Source organism: Mus caroli, chromosome 11 (assembly GCF_900094665.2).
Source record: "Mus caroli chromosome 11, CAROLI_EIJ_v1.1, whole genome shotgun sequence".
Classification (NCBI taxonomy): domain Eukaryota; kingdom Metazoa; phylum Chordata; class Mammalia; order Rodentia; family Muridae; genus Mus; species Mus caroli.
In genome coordinates, this window is record NC_034580.1 from 32270456 (window position 1) to 32296415 (window position 25960).

Consider the following 25960-nt stretch of genomic DNA (forward strand, 5'->3'; position numbering starts at 1 on the left):
CTGACTTGGTGGTGGAACAAGAATATTGATGTGATATTTTGCTCCTAAGAAGATAAGAGTTGCCAGAGAGCCTGTCAGCGACGTGGGTCAAAGCTCAGTGTCTCCAGTACACAACACAGACTACACAGTGCACAGTACAATTCAGGAGAGTAGCTGACCTCTCCTGTACATGCACTTTCATGGATCTCCAAGCTGGGTACCATTCACTGTACCATATGCTGGTGTCTTTAAGTAACCCATTACACAGAAATTAAATATCTTGTGACAGATTGTTTTGACAGTGAGGAGAAAAAAAGAAAGCAGGACAGAGTGGGAGCGATTTAATTTTTTTTTTTTTAAATGCATTTGACTGAAGGCAAAACGTTAGGTAGATGTTAATTTAACAGATGTCTAGTTTTGCATCATCAGCCTGAAACGGGCCATTGCTGGCAAGCCTTCCCACCACATCGCAACACAAAATCCTCTCCAATCCACGGGGATCTGTCTTTCACAACCTTCCAAGTGAGCCATTTTTATTCAAAGGAAAATGCCTGAAATTACCCAGGGAAGATGCTAACACCTGGCAATAGTTTTGAAGGCGGAGTCCATGAATGCACAGAGGTATAATGGAAGGAAAGAGAGCTCACAGCAACTTTTCAGCTGAGAGAAAACACAGAGGAAATGTATTCACAACAAGAAAACAGCTAACACATCACAAAGTTACTGTGTGATGAAACACACCCCCACGCTCACTGGTGGAGGCTTCTGGGCTGTACATAGAGCATCTGTGTCCATCAAATCTAAACTTTAATCTGCCTGAGAAAGGTAACTCAAGGCCTGTTTTTTCCAGGTACCTTCTCTTCTGTAAGGTCCCATGCAGCCATATCAGGTTGCATCAGCCTAATACTTCAAGAGTTAGGCTAATATCGGATTTATTTATAACTGAGGAACAGCCAAATGGGTAACAGTCCACTCCTGTCAAAATGTTAGGTTTGGTTAATTAAACATAATTAATTTGGATTTTTATACACATATTCGCAATTATTTGGACCCCAAAATTTTCTTCCAACCATGGCACTGTATTTTTTAGAATGAAGGCACTCACATGAGTCTTGTGTGGTTTAGGTGTGTGGGAACCTAGGAAAACAAAACAAAGGATAACAGATTTGGGGGTAGTGACATGGCATCCTCAGCCTTTTCAAGTCAAGGAGGTGTTGCTATTCACCCACTGGTGGGTTCTGTGGGAGGGTCCAAACGTCACTCTCCTGTGATTGGCTGAGTGGAAATAGCATCACAGCATGGTCCTCAGCCCAGCTCTTATTGCATCAGACATTTCTAGAAAATAAAGAGGTATAATAGCAGGGGGTGTGGGGTTTGACAGCAGACTTCTACTCTGAATGGTTAATGACCTATTCTTCAGATCAAAGGCTTCTATGTAGTTCTGTAGGGTTATTAATTAGCACTACTTATTTTCATGCACAGCTCATATAATAAAGCATTTTATTCTCAGTAAACCCAAACTTTCATTGTTCCTCCTGTGCAATACCCCAGCTTTCCAACAACTGCAAAATGCATGAGCTGCTCCTGGTTGTGTGTGAGTGTGTAGCCATTTGATTCAGCAATTTTTATTTTTAGGTATTTAAAGTAAATGGTCTATATCTTGTTTTCTGACAGAATATGGCAAAAGGCCATCTTTAAGGGCTGAGAGAGATTAATGATATTATGGCAACCTTTAGAGAATGAAGCAAAATTGGTCTAGTCTCCAAGCAATTCAACATAAGGATAGTGCATGTGTGTGCGTGTTCCTGTGTGTGCGCACACACACCTGCATGTGCCTCTGTGACATGTAATAAATACCGAGTTGCAGAACACCGTCCCCAGGTGATAACCGTTTTACTTTACAAACATCTCAACCAACCATGGGGAATGTAGAAATTAGCCTTGTGAATTCAAAGATGCAAAGATGCATATTAGAGAACAAAATTCAAAAGGGAGGCAGACAGTTTACACCAATACACACTCCTTCTCATGAGAGCAATACCAAGTCAAGGACATGATCTGAAATTGAAAAAAATTGGTAGGGAAAAATTTTAAGCTACTGTGGGACTACAAAAAGAATAAAAAATTCTGTCAACACAAAAGACCCCTTTCTCCCTCTCTGAAATTCTAATCCAGTAATCATGTCTGCCTTCTGAAGCATCTTTCATCTGCCTATCTCAAAGTCCTTTATGGTATTAAACACTCACTGAATCCCTGAGGTGGGTAAAATTATTCTAGTCATTTTTACAAATGTATCTATTCTTTCAACCCTCTTATTCCAAGCAGTGATAAGTCTAGGAATAAAATATCGAGAATCGATGAATGACCACAGTCCTTATTCCTTTAACCTGCATTGTAATTACTTAGGGGAACATTCCTTGATTCGCTCTGGGAAAGTGCTGAGATGAATTGAATGTAAGGTTTTGATTTGTTGTAAATCATCTTAATATATGCCAACTGGTTTTGTTCCTATCCTTCCTACCTTCTCCCTTTGTCACTTAAATTGGAAGGATTGAAGAATATGTTGGAAGTGTAATAATAATAATAATTATAATAATAATAAACAATGAAGAAAACTAGGAATAATTCAAAGGCAAAGGAAAAATGAGTCTTGGAGCTTATTTTCACATCTTCACATCTTAGAGAAAAGTAGACACTACACTATTTTCCTCGTGACCTTGATGAAGACCTAAGACCTTTATGATATAGTTCAAGACAAGGTTAAATTATGTAAACACCAAAGTTCTGCTGTGTAGTATATGAATCCAAATTTAGAGCCAAACTAGTTTTATGTTTTGGCACAAATCTGATTTATGATCTAAAAGGAAAAGAATTAAGATAAATATTTCAAAATATTTCTGAAAACTAAAGTGTACTGAGAAGCATTGATGAAGCCAGACAGCTTTTTATTCCCTTGAAGAGAAAACACCCTGCTCATCTTCCAGTGCCAGAGAGATGATGATTTAACAACAACAGCAACACAAACTGTTAGGATGCTTAATCTTGAACTTGACTGGCTTGAGAATCACCTAAGAGATGGCTGAAGTAGTGTTGTGTCTCTAAGAGTGTTTTCAGGCTGGATCATCTGGAGGAAAAGGGAGCTACCCTGAATGTGGGCAGTATCCTTTGAAGACTAAGCAAGGAGGAGACCTGCTGAGCCATGCATAAGCCCTGCTTCCTAACACTTCCCACCTACTAAGAAGTGAGGAATCTCTCTGTTACATGGTTCTGCCTTCACCATTTTCTGCTTTCAAGCACACAGAGCTTACCAAGAAGCAACTTTGAAACAAAGAACCAAAAGAAATATTTTCTTCCTTATATTCTTTCTTAATCTAACAGAGGCCATAAATGCAGCTAATATAGGGACAACCTTCAAGGTTAAGTCCCAGTAAAATGACCTGTGCTCTGAACATCTTGTTAGTTATGGTTGCATCAGATGTGAACACTGTAACAGGGGAAGATGTAGAACTTTTATATTCACATTATCCAGGAGGTGAGGCCAGTATGATGAGAGAGCTGCTTCTTATGGGGAAGGGGGAGAGAAATATGACCTCAATGAGCCTAAGTTGTATAATCGCACACTGGAGTTGACAGAGAAGGTAGCACAGTCTTTGAATGTGAAAATCTCAGCTTTCAAGAAATGTGATGCTAGGTTGTCATTATTCCTACCTCTCTGTTTTAATGTCATTCCTGCCAATGTCTCTCCATAGGACACCAAAATCATTACACTAGTAAATGCAGGCACCTGTTCACCACCAATCCTACCTGTTCCCCCCACCCCCTGAGGATTACATCTCAAAGAATATTTACCTCCTGTGAAACCTTCTGTCATTTCTGTGTTCCATTCAGCAGTTAGCAAAGGCTTACCATTAGTCATCAGAGGGGAAATCTGAGTTAACCACAGCTCCAACTCCCGTTCTCCAGAAAGTTACCTTTCAAGTCAGAGACCGAGGCTCTGACAACAAGTTCATGGTCTAGGGCTCTTAGGTATATTGTGTCATTTGTGGCAGACCCTTCTAGGAAGTGATGACTCACAAGGTGCAGAGATATTTTAAAAGTCAGATATGTAGTTCTGGTAGCTAACACCAAAAAGAGGATGTTAGATGTCTAACCCGACAGCACATGATAGGAGTCACTTGTTTTTCAGGTGTTCCCCTCTGGGTATCCCAGTATGCATGGCAAGTATGTAAAGACTGGAGGAAAAATAATGGGTTCAAATCCATTTTTGCCAAGTTCTAGCCCATTAACTTTGATGTTTAAGTTTCTCTGAGTCTCGTGTTGCCACCTATTACTTGCAGCTGTGTATTTCCTAACAAATGAGAGTGTTCTGAACAATGAATACATTGATTTCTGTGTAACAGGCACCACAAACCTTCTTCTATCCTGGCCATTAGTCTACATGGTGATTACAGTCCTCTCCTTTATGGCAGTCTATTCTTTTTCTTAACAGTGTTATTTCTATCAGGGGTATAGGTAGCTTGTCAAACCTTCTGCACATGGGGATAATTTACTTGTGGAGTATAGAAGCTATCTCTGACCAGAAGTCTGGGCAGTAGATAGAACTGAGATGTGTATGCCCAAATCTGGGAGAACGAATGCAGTGTGAGTACAGAGTACTTTAATATGGCCTAGTAAGGGTTCACAAACTTAGGATGCGCCCATGAAACCAGAAAAACATAAATACTATATGAAAGCACAAATCAGATTTTAGTGTAAATGGCTTCTGTTAATGTCTTTTATTATATCTGATGGGTAATGCACAATCAAGGCATCATATGTCCTTGAAGGTATAGAAATTAACTATGTCGGTTTTCTTCATCTGGAAATGCTAACAACTAAACTCTTCTGAGAAGGTTTCTCTAGTGGGACTGCTCTCCTTCATATCTGACTTTCATACACACACAGGTGCTTTGGTATTTTACTTTAAAGAGACTGGCTGGTCTTTGCTGCTAACTCTATGGTCTTAAGGTGGCCATTTAAAAAGATAATCAAACCCCCAAATTGCTTGAATTCAATCTTGGAAACGAAATACATGCCAGTATGTGTTAAGCATTCAACTACAGAAATTGTGGTTGGCCTGTCAAAAGTAATGTCATGTTTGCTTTAGGATGACCTATGGAGTGGTATCATGATGGGTTTACTGTGGACATTTACTAAGCTCAATGAGAATCATAGCACCTAGCTTTGGTTCAAACCTAGGCTTACTGGGCTCCAAATCCTTCACCTTTAGTGCAGCACAGCAATAATAGCCAGCTTAGCCGCAGAAATCAATTAGTAGCATTTAGAGAATATTTGCAGTAACTTTCAAAGGGGAGCTGAATAATTGCTATATCATATTATGGAAAGCGGGCTAGGTGTTTAGGGGCTAGTCTATTAAGAAAACTCAATGTTTGTAAAAAAAAAAATACCCTGCAATAGGAAGCATGGACTTATTTGAATACATGTTAATGTTATCCCCCCAACTCCAAACACATCCCTTCACAGGACATTTTACTGCTTGCAATTGTGTCTTATATTGTTGTATCTGTTTTCATTTAAACATTTTATGTCTCCCTATAGGATATCAGCTGTATGTGGGCAGGGGTTTGCTTTACTACTGTTGGCGCCCAGTGGCTGTCTTCCCACAGGCACACAGTACACATTTGATGAAAGCATGAATGAAAGACGAATAGATGAATGAAGACACAGCATAGTTATATATAAACTACACGCAGACGAGCCTGAATGTTTTAAAAGCCAAAGCCTCATGACACAAGAGATATAATAGAATAAAAGTGCCCCTGATGAGTTTCAGAGCAGATGATGTAAATTCAACCCTGCAATTGAACCTATACACACCCCATTGTAGCTATCAATATTTCCATGCTATAATATGATATTTTAAATGTACCCCTGGTATTATTATGCTAAATAGCACCATTGATTTTTTTTTTTTTTGCAATTTAATAGGCTGCTGGAATCTGCACAGCTAGGCAAGACATCCTCCTCTGTGGCCTTTCCATCATGATATACAGAAGTATCATGTTCTATGCAGACACTTCTCTTCTGGCTCCCATGTCTAGATCACTAAACCAGCAAACATTTATGCTTTATTTTACATGAGAGGGTCAAGTATACACAACCATGGGATGACTTCAGTGGCAAGTTCAGCTTGGTGATGGAGTTACCAAGCTGCGATTGATTGAAAGCTAGGTAGACTTTGCAATTTGAACTCTGTCTATCAAAAGGGGAGGTTGAAGTCCTAATGCATAGTACCTTATAAAGTAAATTTATTTGGAAATAGAGCCCCTATAGACATAGTTATTTCAATTAAAGTAAGATGACAGAGGTGAGGGTGAACCTTTAATCGAGTATGACTGGTGTCATAATACAATGACAGTACAGGAGGAGAATGCCTCACAGTGACACACAGGTAGGTCATCAAAAGGAATAGATCAGAGGAGTACAATTCTAAGCCAAAAGAATACCAAGGTGTGGCACCAAAGCACCAGAAGCTAAGATGAGCCCAGAAAGGATTCTCCCTTATAGACTTCAAAGCAAGTGTGGTCCTACTGAAATCTTAACTTTGGTCTTCTAGCTTCAAGGATTATGAGAAAATACATTTCTGCATTTTTAATCCCCTCAGTCTGTGATATTTCATCCTGATCACCCTATGAAATTGATGTAATAGAAATTGCACCCCATATAGAAGAGAGAAAAAAACCCCATATTTTAGGATTATGTTTTTTTACCCTGCCAGAAAGTGGTACCAACAATCCAGGAAGTCTTTTCCAATTTGTATGATGATGACACCATGCGGAGAAGAAAGTAACCCACCCATTTGATGCTTCTTAGTAAACCTGAACTCTTAAGCTAGATAAGAAGCCTATATTCCATCGCACTTTCTGGAGGCCACTGTCAGCCAGGTCTCAGGAATTTCTGATTCAGCGATACTAGATGACAACTGAAAAAAGGTATCTCTGTCCGTCTCCTGAGGATGCTCATCAAGTTGGTCTAGTGACATTACTTTCTGAACTGTTGCACCGAACCAATCAGCCTCTACTGAAGCTCAGAGAGGATTCTAGTCACCGACTGATCCAAAACCAGGAAAATAACTGCTCTGTTGACCTAGAAGCTTCTGAGTTTGTGAACCATTGGTCCACAGGAAAAAATAACTAAAACCTCACGTCACGCTGGCCATCTGATCTTCTACTGCAAACAAGCTTACATCAACAGGAAGAAAATAAGAATATGACAGCAAGCATCTTAGTTACTAAAGCAAGTTTTTATAAAGAGGGCTGGTGAAGTGGGGATCTTCCCCTCTCTTTCAGCTTCCCTGATACCACGCCCCCAGTCACATACCCAGATCTGTAGCAGACTCCTTGCTAAAACCATCTTCCCTTCTTGTGCTTCTTGTTCATGGGAACCCACAGGCCACTCAGGCCAGGGAAGCAGGTAGAACAACTTTATACCTTCACTTATCTCTCAGCTCCTCCACATCTAATCACCTAGTGTCCTCCTCAGTTTTGCAGCAGACTGTCTGCTGAGGCTGACTTCCCCAGCCATCTCCAGTGGATCACACAGATCTTCCTGCCCCAACCTTCCCTTCCACCTTCTCATTGCTTGGTTTCAGCTCCAAGATCCAGCAGGCACTCCCTAGGAACCCACAGGCCACTCTCCCCAGGAAAATGAGCAATTAGGTTAACTGCATATCTTCGCCTCTGCCCATTCCTCCAAGACCAGTCACCCCAATCTAATCCCAGCTTGGTAGCAGAACTTCTGCTGTCCTTCTCCTTGCTCTCTACTCCCATTCTCAGGTGACTTGGCAGATCCTGGTGGAAAACTTCACTTTCCTCAGTCCTGTAGACTCCCCTGAGTCCATACTTGTTTCTAAGTCTCAGCTACCAATACCTAGAAATACATTTTACCTAGAAACTCCAGTGGCTACACTATTAGAATCCCAGAAGAATTTCCTCCCAGGCAACACACACCTGTCACACTGTCCCAAGAACCAGAGAGGGAAACAAAAACTAAGGAACAAAACACCCACCCAACAAAGACAAGACCAGATATCAGCACCTAGAATTACAATCTTCCCCCAGATGCCTAGACGCCAGCATAAAAGCACAATCAATAACAGCCAGGACAATATGTCTCCACTAGAGCCCAGCAACCCTTACACAGCGGGCCTGAAGCATTGCAACAGAGCTGAAGCACAAGAAATAGACCTTAAAATAGTCTTTATGATTATAATAGAGGTCCTTAAAAAGGAAATGAATAAATCCCTTAAAGATGTCTATGAAAACACAAGCAAACTGTAGAAATGAATAAAACTGTTCAAAACCTGAAAGTGGAAAGACAATCAATAAAGAAAACCCAAACTGAGGAAAATCTAGAAATAATGAAGGATTGAAATGAAATCAGGGAAACATCACCTATAACAACAACCTCAAATAATATAAAAGACCTTGAGTTATGTCTAACCAAGCAAGTGAAAGTCCTATATAATAAGAACTTCATCACATTGAAAAAGATATCAGAATGTGGAAAGATCTGCCGTATTTATGGATTGGTAAGATTAACACTGTAAAAATCACCATCTTACTAAAAGCTATGTACAGATTTAATACATTCCAATAAAAATTCAAACCCAACTCTTCACAGATCTTGAAAAAGACTTTTTTTGTAGCTGCATATGAAAACATAAAAAGAAAAGCCAATAACATCTAAAACAGTCCTGAATCATAAAATACTTCAGGAGGTATAATCACTCCCAATTTCAAGTTGTAGTTCAGAGCTGTAATAATAAAAACAGCATGGTATTAGCACACACAAAAAGACATCACAATGAAATCAAATCAAAGACACAGATATGAATCCAAACATCTGTGAACACCCACATTTTAATAAAGAGCCCAGAAATACAAACTCTTTTTTTTCTTTTTTCTTTTTTTGACAAAGACATTATTTTCAACAAATGGTGCTGGTCAAATTTGAATGGTTACATGTAGAAGAATCCAAACGTATCCACACTTAACACCCTGAACAAAACAATTCTAAATATATCAAAGACCTCATCAGAAGACCTGATGATACACTGGGGCTGGAGAGATGGCTCAGAGGGTTAGTGCACTGGCTGCTCTTCCAGAGGTCCTGAGTTCAAATCCCAGCATCCACAAGGTAGCTATAATGATCATTTATAATGACATCTGCTGCCCTCTTCTGCCCATACCAGTACACATGCAGACAGAACATTGCATACATAACAAATACACCCTAAACAGTTTTGATTTTTAGTTTAACAGACCAGATTCACTGAACCTGATAGAAGAGAACTTGGGGAATAGCGTTGAACTCATTGGCATCAGAAAAATATTTCCAAACAGAACATTGCTAGCATAGGCACTAAGCTCAACAATTAATAAACAAAGCTTCAACTGAAAAGAATCTGCAAGGCAAAGAATAGCATCATTCAGACACCATAGCAGTCTATAGAATGGGAAATGATTCTTTTTACCAACTACACATCCAATTGAGGGCTAGTATGAAAAACATATAAATAACTAAATGAAATAAATTTCAAGAGCACAAACAACCCAGTTTACAAAGTGGGTACATATATGTTATATACGTTCATATATGAACCTGGAATATTCAGAAGAGGAAGCTCAAATAACTGAGGAACACATAAAGAAATGGTTAACATCTTAGCCATCAGGGAAATGCAAATCAAAACTGCGCTGAGATTTCTTCTTACACCTGTCAGAATGACTATGATGAATAGATCAATAACAAGTGTGACAGCTCATACTGGTAAGGATGTGGAATAAAGGGAACACTCACTCATCTATTGTAGTGGGAGTATCAACTTGTACAACCTATTAAAATCATGGTAGTGGCTCCTCAGATGAGATTCAATCTAATTCAAATCCAGCCATACGATTTCTGGGCATATACCTGGAGGAAGCATCATCTTCTCTCAGAGACACTTGTGCAACCATGTTCATTGCTGCTCTATTCCTAATATCTAAAGATTGGAAATAACCTAGATGTTTCTCAACAGAAGAATGGACAAAGAGAATGTAGTACATTTGTATAATGGAGTATTACTCAGATATTAAAAAAAATCATGAAATTCACAAGTAAACAGGTGAAAGTAGAAAAAAATTACTCTGAGTGAAGTATCCAAGATCCAGAAAAACAAACATTGTTTATGTATTTGCTAATATGTAGATATTAAGTCAATTAATTGATGGCAACCAAGCTGCAAATCACAGAATCACAGAGGACAGGTATAGAGTAAGGGAATGGGGGAGGGGTAGGAAGATATATCTCATTGAGAAAGAAAATAGAAGAGTTATGGATGGATGTGGGGGCCTGGGACAGGAGGATTACGTGAAGGAGGGGAAGAGGAGAAGGGAACAAGGGAGGTATACAGGGAAAACAGCTAAAATCAAGGGTCATTTGAGGGGTACTATGGAAATCTAATAGAGTAGAAGTTTCCTAAAACAATCTACATATCAAGGCCATCTAAATGGAATCTCCAAGTAATGAGGGAGACAGAGCCCTAACTGGCCATCTTTTGTCACCAAATGAAGCTTCCATTGCTGCTTAGATTTTTTTTTTTTTTTTACATCTAATTGAGTTGATGGTCAAAGGTGTTCTTTGGAAATCCCTAAAGAACCCAGGATGTTGTGAAGACATTTGTAGGTTGCTTTCTATAAACCGATGCCAAGGTCCCACTGTTGAAGGTGGTGCCTACATAGAGCCTTCACTTCTACATTGTAGTGTCTTTGGTAAAGGAAGGTACTCTGCATGTTACCAAAAGAGAAACCTAAATGTCAAGCCAGTCACAAACCTTTTAATTTAAAATTGTGTCTTGCTTGAAATAAATTCTACGGCAATGGTAGCTCAAAGCCTGTGGGAGCAACCAATGAATATCGGATTAGCTTAAGTCTCAGTCCACAAGATGGAATTCATACTAGAAACTGCTTGAGTGACCAGGAACCTGAGACTAGATAGCACAGGGACCTAGGGGGAAAAAAACCCCAATACTACTATTCTAAACCCAGAACCAAAGAAAAAAAGATCAATCAAAATCCAAACAGAAACCCATAGCAATAAAATGATCCCTTATGAAATCAGCTATATGCATAGATCAATGCTTTATTCAGCCAGCATTAAAGGAGCTTCCTGGAAACATGTACAGAGACCCACAGCTAGACAGGTATTATGCAGAGACTGAGAGACCTTGGAACACTGAGATGTCTTCCACAGGGAGAAGAGACAGAAATTGTGTAAAAGCCAAAGGAGGATACCAAGAAAACAAGGTCCTCTAAATCAACCTTATCAAAGCGTACAAGAACTCACAGAGACTGAACATGGCCTCCAGGGGTGTATAGCTGGTCAACTGCACCTATATTATGGCTTCCAGTTTAGTGTTTTTATTCTATTCCTGAGTGTAAAAAACAAGTGTATCTCTTATTCTTGTGCTTTCTCTTGGACCCTTTTTCTTCTGTGTGTTTATTGTTCAATTCCAATGTGTTCATTTTTCTTGTACCATATTATATTATTCTATACTATACTATACTATACTATACATCACATCATATCATAATTATTATCCCTTAGAAACCTGTTAGTATTCTAATGAGATACAAAAATATCTGGTTAGGAGGAGAAATGGGAAGGAAGTGGGAGGAAGAGACATAGGGAAGGTTGTAAACAGAACATATTGTGTAAGAAAAGAATCTATTTGCAATTAAAATACTATATATTCAAAGGGGGAAAAGAAGTCAAAAGAAGAGAAAGAAAGGTTTTACTGCGCTCACCATCATGGTAGAGAATTCAAGACAAGCAAAAGATGGAGCAGAAAGAATCCTGAATCAGGAAAAAAAAAACTATATATATATATATATATATATATATATATATATATATATATATTTGCTCAGTTTATCTCCTTTAGATTTAGTCCAGGACCCAAGCCCACAGGAAGAGTATGGACAACCACACTTCCCTCCTTATGCAACTGTATCAAGGGAATAGTAGCTGGGCATGCTGAAAGGCTAACCTATTCTACATGGTCCCATAGAAATGTGCCCAGGGTCTATTTTCTGGGTGATTCTGAACCCTGTCAAGTTGACAATTATTACAAACAAGCACAGAGGGGACAAATATAAAGTCCTTATTTGGGTGGGAAGTGTGGTAGCAACAGTCATGATATTATCATATAGGCTTTTAAGTTTTTAGAAACATGTGACATTGTAGCATAACCAACTCATTTTCCCATTTGACAAAGGCCCCAAGATCTTTTTTAAACTTTTAGGTTTCTACAAATCATTTGGAAAATACAGCAGCATTTAAAGCCAGTCAGAAGCAGTAGGGGACTAGTCAGATAATCAGCTGTATTTTCTCTACTAAGAGCCCTGTTTCTGGTGGTTCTACAGATCAAACAGACCATGTGAAGTTCTAACAGTAAACTCCAGGACAGATTATGTTTATACACCCGTGTGCTCCAATGCAGAGATGCTCTGAAATAGATGGAGTGGCATCCTCCACCTGAGTAGCGGGATCCTTTCTCTTCAATAAGCAGAACCTTTCAGGTGACTGGCATTCTCTATTTGTAGTTATAGTCAAGATCTCACTTCTTTCTCATAGGGATTTTTCCAACATGGTGGGAACTCCCATCCCCTCGTGAGAGATGGTGAGAGAGGTAAGGAATGCTGGCTTGCTCCATGGATTGACAGCACATCCTTCCATCTGCTTCAAGGTCAGTCTCCACCTACAGCTTCCCTAAATACAACTTGCCTACATCCCTGATTAGTTCCAGGCTGAGTGGGCATAGTAAATATATGGAGTGGCCAGTGACTAACGGGGCTTTTCTGTCCTCCCCGTAAGCATCACCCAGCACAAGGACTACTTACAGTTGAGGGAGTGTGACCACACACTCCTGCGACTATGATGCCACTTCTCCTGACTTTCATTTCAGGCATGCAAAATCAATAGCATTTAGAAATATTTCCCTAATGCTCATTGTTTCAGAGAAAATATATTAATTCTGCTTGCAGCCATCAGAGGAATTAAATGGAGAACATTAGGTCTTCCATTAAAAGCCTTAGTTTCAATCTCTTTAATACTTTGCAGTGTTTGTTTCCCAAGAACCTATAATACAATTTGAAGTATGAGCAAATTTCAATGTGGATATACAGACTCTATGAGCCAAGCCTACTATTTACATCACCGACATTTGTGGTGTGTATGTGCTTGTACATGTTGCTTTTAGTTTTTTATTAAAACTCCACGTTTCTCTTAAACAGGGAGTTTGTTTTAGCTTACAGAGGAAAATTTGAAGTTTACAATTTGCTCCAACTTACTCCTTGAAGAATAAATACCTCATCCTCTAATTGTTTTTAACTTATAAGAAATAAGCTCCCTGTGGGATTTAATGAGTTGCCCACCACTGACTCCACAGGATACAGTCAACAAATTTAATATGTATATACTTAATGATAGATCTGACAGCTGTGAATTGTAAATAGAAATTTGGTGTAACAGAGATTTTTACAAGAGAGAAGAAGAATAACATTTTTGGAATTTCCATTAGCAATAAGTTTCCCTGACTCCTTTTTTTTTTTTATTCTCATTTTATTATGAGAAGATATGCTTTGGGGCACTTGGGGGACAAGACAGAGATGAAGTACGATACTAAAAGGACAAAAATTCTCTATTGAGATGATTTTATTTTAGTATCATTGATCTTGTTGTCCATCTAATTGATGAAATGTGTGGAAACTACTATTCTTCCCGGTTGGGAGCCACTCAGTCCACCACCTAGGAAACTCCGGGAGGAAGGGGGAAGGGGGAACTGCACACACACAAAGGCAGCCATCTTTGTTTTGCATCTAGGAAAAGGTAAGACCAGCAACACAGTGAGTCACGCATCAGATGATGGACTTTCTGTAAATAATTTGATTCATTACTAAAGACCTCAGTTTGTATATACTTCTGAAGAGATTCATAATTCCTCTATGATAAGTGGAAGCTAGGAAATGTCAAGGCACCGCCCAGAGTCACCCAGGCAACAAATTAAGGAACTGATCACTTGACTCCAACAGCTACCCTGGTGTATGAAGATATTTTACTTTCTTTTAGGAATGGGCATATTGTTCCCACAAAGGGCCACTGTAGGCAACAAGGAACATAGGCTCTCCGTAAGCTCTGCTCAGCTCTGCCATTGGACCACGTGAGTGCAGCCTCACAAAGAACTTAAACAAGCGAACTGGGCTGTATGCAAATACAACTTACTTTTTTTTTGGACAATAGAACCTGAATTTAATTGAATTTTCATGTGCTGTATTTATTATCCTCCCTGACCATTTAAGAATGAAAATAATGTTTGGAATCTCTAGCTATATAACAACAAACAGTACACATGGCCAAAAGGAAACTCACAAATCTGCCCTGGAAGTCCTGGCATTGGAATCACTGTTAATTCCTTAAGTGCTTGGAGGGCACAAGGTAACTTTATAAGCAAACAGTTCTGGGAGGCTCTCCCACGATGCCTACAATGGAGCATGTTCCTGCCTAAGGTCTGGGGACTTAACTGAACAGGTAGCTTTACCAGCATCATCTTGATAACTTTGCATTCCTTGCTGCCTTTTATTCTGGAGACCAAATTTCCTCCATTGCTGTAATTTAATGTTTTTTTCAAAGAAAAAAAATAAAAGTTGTATCACTTAAAGTTACTGTACCTTAACAAATGCACCGGAAGTGGCAGTGCTTTTGCATGCATGGAAGCTCAAAGCCTCAGCAACTCCCATGAGCGATTAATCTTCTAACACTAATTAGATATTTGCTAATTAGCGTCTGATGTGTGAAATGAAAAAACATTTTGAAGCTGAAATGAATAGGGTCTAGAAAGATAGGGCTATATTCCAGTTCCCCCTTTTCCATATTATTATCATATTTCATAAATATTAATAAGATCACATGACGCCAGCCGCTCTATAAAATTATCTCTCTGAATGAAGGCTTTTGTTCACTATAATAGGGATGTGTCAATATTTTGCATATGGAAGAAAGCACTCGATGAAGGAAAACATTTTTTCCCTCAATGTTAAAGAGATGTCATGTCTCACGAATCACTTTTATGGTTGATCATCCACTCCTACTTTTTTAACTTGGGTCTCTTCTTCCCATAAAAATGGGAAGAAAATCTTTCTTCAAACCACTTCCCTTCTCCTTCCATACACTTTAATCCTGCCTTGGTTTTAAAGAAACCTTAACAGAATGGAAAATATTTTAAACCTGTGCTTCTGCATTGGGAAAAGCAGAAGTCATTGTAGAATGGTTGATATCAATGAGACATATATAAAAGAGAGACATTTGAGTTTCATTAATCGTGTGCATGAGGACAATCCTAAAAATAACTCTATATGCCTCGTTTAAACACACACACATGCACACACACACATGCACACACACACACACACACACACACACACACACGCACATGCACAGAGAACTAGATAGAGATTTCAGTGCTTACTTCTCATGTGCAGGCTATAATATTCAAGTCATAAATATTAAGTCATGCTGTATCCTCTAAATGTAACATTTTGATTTGGAATATAGCTCAAGTGAAAGTCTATATTAAACATTCCTGGTTCTTTCTCAAAAAAAGGAGATCTATAATAATAACCTATTTCAGTCAGTGTGAGATTTATTTTTTTTTCAAAAAGCAACTCACCTGTGAATGCTGGTCATATCACAAATTATATCTAATTACAGCATTGATACAGTAATTTGCAATGATAGCTAAGCTCAAGTTGACAAAGGTGACATTGGAACATAATGACGATGAGATTATCATTCTCTTAGGCTGACATTTTGTGATTATAATAATGCTGATCGAGATTATTAACACCATAATGAAAGCAAAGTCCCAAACTCTACAGAAAAGAGATCACAGTAAGATGAACAGAGTGAGTCAGAGCTGATTTCCCATTTTCTCTCTTGCATCGGTATGATTTTTTCTTCTAGTACAAAATGAGGCACACTCCTTAGTCCCAGAGACCCATGGAAACTGCAATTGACAGACAATCTACTCTATCCACAAACACAACTCTCTGCTTTTCAAAGCTGGAAATAGAGGATAAGGTCATGGATGCCAATTTATCCATTTGCACTGGGGATTGTTTTCCGATTGGCGTTGAGGTTGATGGTCAGTTCCCCTGTGCAATACCCCTGTGTGCTATCTGTTTTGGGGGCTGCCAGGATGCTCAGCTTGAAATCAGTGGCGCTCCCAAAGCTCTCCACTGTTCTAGACACCAAGCGAATGGGAATAGTCTGGCAGACATTGCCGTTTCACTTATCGTTAAGTGAGAATAAAACCAGACAGCTTTTAATTACCAACAACAGAGAAATGAGTCAAGGGGAATCATACTCAATCAAGACATCACCAGTCAATCCAGCAGGCTGCCTGGCTAAACTTGGGAAATGAACCATGTTCTCTACTCTGCTCAGATGAGATTATTTAAATGGTATCAGGTTCAAAGTATCTGATGAGACTTGTAACTCCAGCTGAATTCAGAATCTAATTTCAAACAGTGACACTAAGTATGTCTCAATTATTTGAAATCGCCTTCTCAACTACACATATAATTTTAAATTTGGTTTTCATCAATCCATGGAGTTTGGGGTCTTAAATTATCATCATTGATTTATAGATACTCACCTGGAAGCAGTTGAAAAAAGGCTCTGGGTAGGTCAGACACAATTGTCCCATTTTGTCAATGCAGCAAGATATGAAGTGACAGGTTTGGACTATAATTTCTGCCACCTAATTGGAAGTTTCCCATTATCCGACACTGTCCCACATTCAGAAATATTTGAAAAGATTCCTTCCTTCCTTAAAGTGGAAGATGACTGCTTGTTTTACAGTTCAGTCAAGTCTTAAGGCTTCGTGATCGACCCCTTTTGTCTTCAAGACATGCACTTCAAGGTATGTGACAATGGGAATGACCCAGTGTCCTCAATATCTGATTCTTCAATAAATCCTTCATTTCATTTGCAATTTTGATCCCTCCACAGTCAAAAGTGATGATACCTATTTAGGACATAATATTGCCTACCCACCCCACCCCCAGAAGAAACTATAACTTTACTCTCTGCAACATACATGGGAAGATAGAGGAAGACAAAGGAGCCAGAAAGTAACTTGTTACTGTATCCAAGGTTAATATAAGAAATAGAAAGTCATACTCTTGTTCTGGAGATAAGAAAGTCCAGCATTAATGGGCTGGCAGATTTCATGGGTGATGAAGCCCTCATTCCCTGCTTCTAGCATGGTGCCTTTTTGCTATGTCTGTTGAATCAGATAAACACTGGGCATTCACATGGCAGAAGGCAGCAGGACAAAAGGATCTAAGTCGGTTCTTCTAAAAGGCACTAATCCACTGATGGGGGACAGCACAGATGAGAGTCACTCCCAGGAAGATCCATCTCTTAATACCACCATATGGCATTTAGGTTTCAATAGGAATTTTAAGGAGGATACATCTAAATCCAAACATGGCTTTAGTGAACATCCTAAGTGAGCATCCATATGTTCTGCACTTCCTCTGGACACTCTTTTCTTACCCATGCCTTTGCCTTTTCAGTGTTGGAGTTTCCTTTCAGTCTCACTACCATTTTGTTAGCTTTATCATATTTTTTTCTCAGTTTCTAATTTCTCCAAGGCCCTGACACTTATGTAACTCTTTTCTTTTGAGGTACAGAAGAAGAGAAAGTCAAATTTTACTGACTGTGCTTGAGCCATCAAGTGGCTTGGATATCATATTACCAGATGTTCCAGACTCCTAACGCTCAAGACTCTAAGCAACAGACCTGGTTGTTCTTATTGGGGCTCTATAGATAGACACAACCAGAGAAGGGGACTGGAAAGCTGTTTGAGCTTGGAGTTTCGCACATTGTAGATCTTTGTAAATTGAAAACAAGAGAGTTATTTTTGGGGAGAGGGTAATTTCATTTAATATAAAATTGCTGAATGTACAATATGTTATTACTTGTCAAACATTCAAGAGAGAAGGAATCACATACTAGGAGGAAAAGAATTAACCGAAACTTACAGAAAATTGTTATATTATATCTTGTTTTGGGCTTCCCATGTTCTACCGAAGACAGAGATGACATCAGGGAGAGGGACTCAAGAGCAACAGAGAAACAAATTGAGTGAATAGAAAGGAAGTAGAAATATCCTTAGCTAGCTGGAATTAACCACTCTCTTCCATTATATACACCAAAGTAGTCAAGAGAAAAAAAAATTCTGTCATGTGACTCTATTGCTCAAATTCCCTTCCTTTATTTCTTACTAAAAGTAAGTTTCAGGTTGCTTTCTTGACCTATAACATAGTGATCCCAGATAACCACATTATAAGTTAAAGATTCAAATAAACAGTCAATTTTGGGGGGACATACTTACAATAAAAACAAGATAAAATCAAAATTAAACAAAACAGAAAAAAAAACCACAACTTGCTAATTCTATAAATTCAATCACATCTCCAACCCAGCTCCAGTATTCTTTTGATGTTTCATGTCTATGAATTTCTCTAAAGTGGTTTTCAGGTTCTTTGAAACATAGAAGGAGATGTTTTCTTGTTCCCACACGTGGCTCCCCATGCCTCTCTTCCCTGGAATGCTCCTCTTATTTTTCTCTCCCTACTCAGCTAAGCACGACTCCACAGCCTGGCAAAGAGTAGTCTTAGTCCCCGAGTCCTTATTGCTTTGAGACATCTCCACTGTTCTCATTTTTCATTTGACAAATAACCATTACTTTTTTCTCTAAACATTTTGACAGCAATGGCAGAGTAGCATCTTTAGGTTATCTAGCAATTATCTCTGCTCGACCACTCACTCATGCTCCATTTATGTCTTCTAGACACACCTGTTGATTCTGCAAGGCATGCTTCTTCCAGTCTCTGGGTGCTTAGTTCTTTGTCTGAGACCATTAGTGGAGCAAGTGAGAGAATCAGAGTTTGAGAAATTGTTAAGTACCACTTTAAATGTACACAGTGGTACATGCCTGTAATTCTAGCATTTGGAGGTAGAAAATCAGGAGTTTAGTGTCAGTCTCAAACATACAGTGAGTTTGAAACTAGAGTGAGCTATATGAGATCTTGTTTTTTTTTAAAACAAACAAACAAACAAACAAAAAACCTGAACAACAACCCAAACACAAAGCCAACTAACCAACCATCACTAGCAACAACTTAGATTCCGATGCTATATTGTTGATTTTTCTCAGTTTCCTACCAGTGTGTGTGTGTGTGTGTGTGTGTGTGTGTGTGTGTGTGTGTGTGACTTCAGTTCTTTCTTCCATTTCCTTGAGCTCTACCCCACCTCTGCTGACCAAGAACAACTACCTGTTCAGTTTCTCTACACATAGCATTTTGAAGCATCTGCTACATGCACAGATCTTGAGCTTGTCAAAGATACCTTCTTAAGACTTTGAACCCAGTCCCTCCAAATTCAGCAATAACTGCTGAAAAGTATATTGTATTGTTTGTTTGCTTCTTAGGTTGTTAATTTCCTGATTCCAACCTTTCATTTTCACCAATTCTAGGCCTTTTCTCTAAGCAATAGTTTTAAATATTCCAGTTTTGTATTTACTTGTCTTTTCCAATGGGTCTTATCTACTTTTATGTTCAGTAGTTAAGGTACTTCAAGCTATTATCCAAGCCTACCATTTCATAATTAGCATTTCCTAATTCTCATCAGAAATTGCTAGATTTTAGGTATAGGTTGAAGACCTCAGAATTGATCATGAGTAATTTTGCTCCACATTCTTCCTACTAGACAGTCTATGAATGCTAAAGGCCCAGCTACATATTATATCATCCAGCCTAGATTATCTACTATTTTTCAGGATACTTTATAGATGTGTATAAATGTATCATATTGTGTAGTGTGTGTGTGTGTGTGTGTGTGTGTGTGTGTGTGTGTAATATCGCGTTGGATGCACTAATATGACATGAAACAAGTTTTATGGTCTGACACTCATAGCTAAATTACTCAACATTTTAAATATTCAGTATGTTATCTTAAAAGTAGGAAAATATTAACTCCCAACTTATGGCATAAACACAAGATGAATGGAACAATATAGACCAATCTAGGCAGTTGTGTGGCTATGATTGAAGAAAACTTAAAAGTAAAGGTGCATTGGAGAAAATTGATTATTCCCTAGCAGATATCAGTTTCAAATAGCTCCCCCTTTTTTAAAACTTTTTTTTTGTAATTTTTATTAGATATTTTCTTTATTTACATTTCAAATAATCTAGATTTCCTAGTTTCCCCTCTGAAAATCCCCTATCTCCTTCCCCCTCCCCCTGCTCCCTAACCTACGCTCTCCCACTCCTGGTCCTGGCATTCCCCTACACTGGGGCATAGAGCCTTCACAGGAGCAAGGGCCTCTTCTCCCATTGATGACCGACTAGGCCATCCTCTGCTACAAATATAGCTAGAGCCACAAGTTTCACCATGTGTTTTGTTTGATTGGTGGTATAGTTCCAAGGAGCTCTGAGGGAAGTGGTTAGTTCATACTGATGTTCCTCCTATGGGGCTTCAGTCCACTTCAGCTCCCTGGGTATTTCTCTGGCTCCTTCACTGGGGACCTTGTGCTCCGTCCAATGGATGACTATGAGCATCCACTTCTATATTTTCCAGGCACTAGCAGAGCCTTGCAGGAGACAGCTATACAGGCTCCTGTCAGCAGGCTCTTGTTGGCATCTGCCTAGTGTCTGGGTTTGGTGGTTGTTTATGGGGTGGATCCCCAAGTGGGGCAGTCTCTGGATGGTCATTCCTTCAGGCTCTGCTCTGAACTTTGTCTCTGTAACTCCATCCATGGGTATCAAATAGCTTCTTAATTAGGGTTGGCACCTTGTTTCTATCCCTACTCCCAGTGTTGTGACCTTATCTGTCTTGAATGTATGCAAGTCTTTTCTATGCTTCCAGGGTCTCTGTGAGCTCCTATGTGCATAAGATCTGTGGATAAGTGAGAAACACTCTTTCTCCACTATTTAGAATCTAACATAATCTAACTTATAGTATAAGTGAGCTTGTTAGCTGTATAGTAATGTTTATTAATGTTCAACTGCAAAGAGAAACATGAGCGCTAATGGCTATCACAGGAGAACTTACTGATCATTATTTACTACAAGAAAGGGAAAACAAGCCCAGTGATGTTGAAACATAATTTACTAACAAATAAGAATCCCACTTTCATGAACAATCATAAAGTTAAACTCACACAAGCAGGGAAAAGGATGAAGATGGCCAGTGCTGGTTAGGTGAGAAGGGATGATCAAACAGTCCCACCTTTCAATAAGTCCTGAAAATCTATTGTACAGCATGGCGTCTGTGGTAAATAAAATGTAATATATTTTAATATTGTTCAGTGGATCTAACACACACACACACATTTGTGAGTTATTGCATATGGCAGTTAGTTTGATTTGAGCCATTTCACAGTATTCACACATCTTGAAATACCATATTGCGTACTGTAAATACATCTGATTTTTATTTGTTAATTATACATTAATAAAGCTGAGGGAATAAAATAAAATTTAAAGCGATAACATAAATTGATCATATAGTCACACACACAAAATTAAAGGAGACTGTGGCTCTTAGAAACAACTTGAAAGACAATTGGATGTGTGAACATAAAGAGATACACAAAATGTATGTGTGTGTGTGTGTGTGTGTGTGTGTGTGTGTGTGTGTGCTGGTTTCTGCAGTACTAGGGATAGAACCTATGGCCTAACCAACACTAGGCAAGCACTTTACTAGTGAGTTCTAACTGAACCTGATATATATCTGTATATTCTAGTAGAAAAAGTAACAGCCATCCAGAACTCTCTGAGAAGGAAAGGGGAAAAAGAAGTATATAATCCCCTCAGAAATATAGGAAGACACTGTCTCAGTTGCTTCGAATGTTTAACAAGATTTGTAAACAGAATATTAGATGTCCTGTGATGCCCTGGTGTCATTTATTTGAAGGCAGTAAGTGAAACCTCTTTAGGCGCCTGTGCAGCTCACAGTCATGGACTTGTATATTGCTGTTTCCCTCTCGCTCGAGCTGTGTACCCTCTTCAGTCTCCTCCACTCCGACGGAGGACTTAATGCAGTTAGATTGCTCGTGGGCTTCTAGCGGGACCACTTCAAATGATATTACTTCCATTTGCGACGTGCATCACCAGCAGCGCTCACATTTGAAGGGAACAGTAAACAGACATCTAAGTCGGCTTGCTGGAAGAGAAGCCCCGCTTCCCACTGAAAAGGAAGCCAGCGACAGGGCTATGAATTTGTCAATTTCGTAAACAGCGCGGCTGTATCACTCTGGACCACACCTGATTGAGGCTCTGGAGAGGCCCAAGATTGCTGTGAGCTCGCAGGATGTGGAGGGACCTCCTTCAAGGATCAGAAGTCAATTTTGACGGTAAGGGATCGATGTAGTGAGACTGAATGCTTTAATCAGGGCTTTCTGCTGATAACTATCATTTCTCAAGGAATTCCACTCTGTGCCAAAAAGAAGGACCAGGCAAGGATCTACCTACCACATAGAGGTCCTTGAAGATTAAATGACACTGTGGCTAAAAGAGAGAACTAAGGAAAGGATGACTTCTTTTATTCACATAACTCATAGTTTTATGTTATTCGCAGGCAACTTCTTGGGTAGTCTTTCCCGAAGGTTTTATTCCTTACGTTAAAAGAATATACAGCAGCAGCCTTCCCAATCTCTATGAGCAACTTGTTTTTAAAAGAAAATTTCTAGTCTGCCTCAGACATTGCAATACAATGCAAACAGTTATATAAATGGCATGCGTTGTGCTAATATAGAATTCTCTCAAATGGTCCCAGATTTTTGCGTTGCTCTGTGTAACTCAGTGTGGACATGAAGGCTAGCCATCAAACTGAGTATCCTTGCTTGGGACACATTCTGCAGTATACACTGTAGAGGGTATTTGAATGAAAATGCACCCTCATAGGATCACAGGGAGTGGCATTAGCTGAAAGGGTGAAACCAAGTGGTCTCTCATTAGAGTAGATGTGGCCTTCTTGATGGAAGTGGGTCACTGGAGGGAGGCTTTAAGGCTTCAGAAGCCCCAGCCAGGCCTAGAATCTCTCTTTCTCTTACTGCTGCCTGCAGATCCAGATATACAACTCTCAAGTCACTAAACCTCCGAGCTGCAAGCCAGCCCCAATTCCATACTTTCCTTTAGAAGAGTTGCAGTATGTGCTCCCTTTGGCAGCACATATACTAAATTGGAACAATACAGAGAAGATTAGCATGGCTCCAGCACAAGGACGATATGCAAATTCCTGAAGTATTCCATTTTTTTAAAAAAGAGTTGCAGTAGACATGATGTATGTCTCTTCATGGCACTAGGTCACTAACTAAGACAACCATATTTTAATTGGCTTAATTTTGGAGGAGTAACTATGCCATTGCTTTCTTTGCTTCATCATCTTGGTTTGTGATCGTCAGAGAATCTACAAGGGCTGGACAGCATTACTGAATACTGAAATCTCTGTCAGCCCTTAACTACCAGCTCAAGAGGCACATTCAAGTTGGAGAGAATGAAGAGACAGTATTATAGAATTTGGGAGTTTTTGGAGAAAGTAAGAAAGAGGTGTGTATGTGCATGTGTATGTGTGTGTATGTTAGTGTGTGTATGTGTGAGTGTGTATGCATGTGTGTACAGACATGTGCACACATAGGCATTCACATTGGCTTGGTGCACACCTATATGTACATTTGTTTATAGGTTCACAGGACTATGCATGTGGGTGGGATACAGAGGCCAAAGGAGGAAATCTATCATTCTCATCCTTACCGCTTCAGACAGGTCACTCACTAGAACTGGAACCCACTGATTTTGGGTCTTTTGCCTAGAATGGCAGCGAGCACACTTCTGAATCCTCTTTTCTTTATTCGTTGACAGCACTGGGGTCAGATGTTTGCGCAGCTTTCTAAGCTGGTGGTGAAGATCTTAACCTGCATCTTCAAGCTTGTGCAACAAGCACTGTTTCTCCCTGGCCCATCTTCCAGTCCCACAATTTAAAAACATGGCGACTGCACTTCTACACATCCCTTTACACATTACTCATTTGTTTCTGTACTCACCCGCAGAAACCAAGAGCTTACTTGTGTGCACACATAAATGTACCAGTTTCAAGACACATGGGCTCTCATCCACTCACCCTTTATCTCAGCTCCGCCTCTTTGATTGACTCCCTGTAAGATACAATCTGGGCATCTCTAGGAGATAAAGGCATCTTTTATATTCAGAAAGTGAACCTATTAAGTGACAATCTAGAAGAGATGAAGCTAAGCCAAGAAGGCCAGGAACTCAGTCCTTTGTACAGCAATGTTGCTTGTGATGTAAGGGTCCTCAAATAACCCTAAAGACTGTGCCTCATTCCCCTTAAATATAAGTAGGAAAAGAATCACAGGAGACTGTCTCATCAGGTAGTGGGCCTGCCACTGACCAGAAAATGCCTTCTGTCTTATTGGCATTGTCTCATCCTAAGGCTCCAACTTAAAGAATTGAAAAATTCATTAACTCACTCAGTAACTAAAAACTGGAATATATAGTATAATATGAAGGAAGAAGATGTCACCAGATGAGAGGAGAGTAGCCCAGCATGAACAGAATAATGGTCATTATTATCCTTAGTTACGTTTCTAAAGGGGATTACAAGAGAAATTGTTCTTTTTTAAAAATGGTTTTGTAATTATAATATTACCATATCATTCCCCCTTCCCCTCCCCCCTCCTCTCTCCAGCCCATGTAGCCCATTGTATTCCTAAAATGATGCCTTTTAATTTTACATATATACATGTATGTGGACATATATGCAAGTGGGTATATAACATATAAATATATATTCTTAGACAAGTAAATCCATCTTGTTCAGTCTGTACATTGTTGCATATATTTTTTCTTAAAATACTTCTATTGACGTTCTCTGAATAAATAAGTAAATTTTAAACAAATGAAATTTTCAGAAAAATAATATAGAATTTAAAAAATCCTTAACTCATTTCTCAGTTACAAAGGATTGTCAACAGGTAGCTAGAGTGTTCTCTTTTTAAAAAAATATTTATTTATTTATTTTATGGATGTATACTGTCACTGTCTTTAGACACACCAGAAGAGGGTGTCAGATTCCATTACAGATGGTTGTGAGCCACCATGTGGTTGCTGTGAATTGAACTCAGGACCTCTTGAAAAGCAGCCAGTGTTCTTAACCGCTGAGCCATCTCTCCAGCCCGCATGTTCTTAATCCACTCATAGTCAGGAGGGGCAATGGTGCGATGAGCTTTTGAGAATCCATCCCATGATTTGAACAGAGATTGACTTTAGATAATGTCAGTCCTGGCCTATAAATATAGAGTCCTTATTGTGTCTTGGACATTAAGTACTGTGGGGTGTATGATGGGTTCAGAGAACAGGACTTGGAAATGGTAAACAATTTTCCACACTTCCAGAGATATATACAGACAAGGCCCTGTGAATCCTAACTAACTCAGTATATGACAAAGGAAATGGTAAGAATGTTACACGTTTGGCATTACTTAATGGTACAATCAAGCTTCTAATGCCGTGACTATTATACATCAAGTTTAAAGATGAAATTACCCAGACCTAGATTAAGAAATGTAGCTAAGCTGACACAGTGAGCAAAGAAAAGGCAGGAAATTCCAATATGCCCTGGACTTTATTCTTGACCCCACATTTCATCTCCAGCACTCTTTTCCACCTGTCAGCAAAGGATAGACTATTTAGCCAAATATGTTCCATCCCTGGCTCGTGAAATCCTGCCTTCCACATTGACTTCTAAAGGAGTCGGGGCACTGGGAGGGGATGGCCTTTCTTATCTAAGATGA

At 39.2% G+C, this 25960-nt stretch overlaps 1 protein-coding gene and 1 non-coding gene across 8 annotated transcripts in view; one reads left to right on the forward strand and one right to left on the reverse strand.

Moving 5' to 3' along the window:
- The window catches only part of Tenm2 (teneurin transmembrane protein 2), a 928441-nt gene that overhangs the window by 682537 nt on the left and 219944 nt on the right, over window positions 1-25960 (reverse strand). The window lies entirely within an intron of this gene.
- On the forward strand, window positions 23303-23408 carry LOC115032597. The gene has a single exon (XR_003838242.1). It is a non-coding gene; the product is annotated as a U6 spliceosomal RNA (small nuclear RNA).